This window comes from Chionomys nivalis, chromosome 22 (genome assembly GCF_950005125.1).
Source record: "Chionomys nivalis chromosome 22, mChiNiv1.1, whole genome shotgun sequence".
NCBI lineage: Eukaryota > Metazoa > Chordata > Mammalia > Rodentia > Cricetidae > Chionomys > Chionomys nivalis.
In genome coordinates this window covers 11,336,484-11,339,475 of record NC_080107.1, presented here as the reverse complement: position 1 = coordinate 11,339,475, position 2,992 = coordinate 11,336,484, and positions in this window count along the sequence as shown.

Here is a 2,992-nt window from a genome sequence, read left to right as displayed (position 1 = left end):
TACTGCCCACTTTTTTTTCCTGTAGTCTTCTTATTGCTTTAGCAAATTTTAATAATAGATTTTAACAGGAAAAGACAAGATTGTCTATTTTTGTCGGCTTCCAAAAGTTTTTACTCAGCTAGGGACATAGAATGCTTGTCTTGTATTCATGAGGCCCTTGGTTTAAGCCCTAGTACCATATAGGTGGTATACACTGCTAATCTAGGGGCACATGCCTATAATTTCTGGGTTACAGGAGAAGTGTGTTGACAGGTTTCTGTCCCACCTGGTCCTGTAGCTGTTCAGTCCCAAAGGAACACACAGGTCTATATTAATTATAAATGGGTTGGCCATTAGCTCAGGCTTTTTATTAGTGGACTCTTACATCTTAAATTAACCCATAATTCTTGTCTGTGTTAGCCACGTGGCTTGGTACCCCTTATCAGTGAGGCATTTTCATCTTGTTTCCTCTGCGTCTGGGTGACAACTGCAGACTGAGCCTTTCCTCTTCCCAGAATTCTGTTTTGGTCACCACGCCTATACTTCCTGCCTGACTACTGGCCAATCAGCATTTTATTAAACTAGTACAAGTGACAAATCTTTACAGCATACAAGACCGTTGTCCCATAGCACCACCACCACCACCACCCCTTTTTTTTTTATCAAATCAAGAACTCTATCCAATCTCCTTTGGTTAGCTTTTTTCCTCACCATAACAAATTGTAACCAACACTTTAAACAAAGATAAACATCTATAGTCCATTTTTTGGGAATGTGGATATAGTTTTCTAGGCTATTTCCTGCTGATTGGGGGAGCTGATAATCTTACGGGGACCTAAAGAAAATTTAGGATTATGGTCAAGTTCTGACTGGAATATTCTACGAGGCTTGATCATCTCAGCCAGCAGTCTTGAAGTAGAACTCAGAGAAAACTCCAGCGGAGGTCCTCTGAAATGTTGGATCATCTGGGTCATCTGCTCCTATCAGAGATTTCTCAGGGGGTCTTTCTTGTTCAAACCTGATTTTTCTTAACCCAGAATGAATCCATAGCCTCTCATTTCCTGTGGAAACAAAAACAAAACCTCTTCTCCAAGGTAAAATTTTTTTTTTTTTTTTGGTTTTTCGAGACAGGGTTTCTCTGTGGTTTTGGAGCCTGTCCTGGAACTAGCCAAAGTAAAATTTTTGACTTAAATTTTGAAGTCAAGCATTTTCAAAATATGTTGGATTAATCCAGCAGCTTTTTTTTTTTAATTTATGGTTTATTTAACTTTATTTTATGTGCATTGGTTTGAAGGTCTCAGATTCCCAGGAACTGGATTTTCAGACAGTTGTGAGCTGCCATGTGGGTGCTGGGAATTGAACCCGGGTCCTTGAGAAGAGCAGTCAGTGCTCTTAACCGCTGAGCCATCTCTCCAGCCCCCTAATCCAGCAGCTTTTATAATCAAATGTCTTTTAGCAGCTGTTGCTCCTTCCTCAGCTGTCAGACAACTTAAAGACAACACAATAGTATATAGTATTTAGATAGATAGATAGATAGATAGATAGATAGATAGATAGATAGATAGATAGATAGATAGATAGATAGGGTTTTTCTGTGTATCTTTGACTGCCCTGGAACTTACTTTTTAGATCAGGCTGTCCTTGAACTCACAGAGATCCACCTGCCTCTGCCCCCCAAGTGCTTTGTGGCAGAGCCTCTTAAGAGGGCAAGATTTTTGCAGCTAAAGCTGAGTCAGGAAACCTTTCTTAAATGAGACGTGTTTGCCTCTAGCAAACAGAGCCCACCTGAGAAAATGCTGCTACCAAGAAGCCATGGTTAACTCTGTTCTTTTTGTGTCTAGAATTCATTCCCAAACTCTCTCAGGTTTTAAGTGGATTTAGTTGTCCACATTGGTGCCAAATGTTGACAAAGGTGTTGGCCCTGGCAAAATGGACTCCAGGGGTGAGCAGACAGGATTGCAGGGAGAGGCCACATTGGCTTGGCTTCTGAAGTTCTGGAACAGCTCTTCTTCTTGTACTCAGAGTTGGCACCCTTGTTATTTTATAAACTTTCAAGTCAGAATTGCCCTACAACCGAAGCAGTGGTGGCTATGAAGCCAGAGGCCGTGGAGGTGGCCGAAGGGGCAAAGGCGGCATGTGCAGAAGTGATCATTGATCATGGTGGCTTCGGTAGAAGTGATCCTGTCTGCATAATGAATTCCAGCTCAATCTGGGATATTTTAGACCCTGTCTCAAAAAGGGGGGGTGGGGACTGTTACCTTATATTAGTGAGTAGTGACAACTGTCCTTTTATATTGTTAAGTTAGAGATTCTTGAGCAAGAAGGTTTTAGTTTTAGCTTAGTAATAGAAGCCCAGTAGTCGTTTTCTCGGACTCTGGAAGTTCCTGCAGCTGTCACAGAGTGAGAGACCCCGTCTCAACAAACAGGAGGTGAGCGCAGTGGTCCTCAACCTCCCTAATGCTGCGACCCTTTAGTACAGTTCCTCGTGTTGTAATGACCCCAACCATAATTTTTTTTCTTTGCTACTTCATCACTGTAATTTTGCTACTGTTATGGATCAGAATGTAAGTAGCTGATACGTAACCCCAAAGGGGTCGCGACCCACAGGCTGAGAACCTCTGTGAAAGAGGCATCTATATGTGTGTACATAGGTGAGCACACCCGCGTACACACACACACACCCAGTGCACATACAATCTCACGCGGACACATTACACTTACAGTTCTACTCTGTGTCCACAGTGCCTAGAAGGAGGTACTGAACGCTTGTCTTGAGGGGGTCACAGTATTTCACAGGGCCTTTGATGCCTGAGAAAACTCTGTGACTTGCTCCCCCAGGACTTGGCTACTGGGACAGAAAGTGGAACCTCATTGTGGCCAATTAGAAACATCGGCCAGGCAGCACTTTGAGAAATTCTGACTTCAGGGGCATCGTAGTTGCAAAGTCAGTCGGGTTCCTGATACAGAAGGAGCGCTGGTCCTGGAGGTCAGGTGTTGGTGACGATGGTATAGC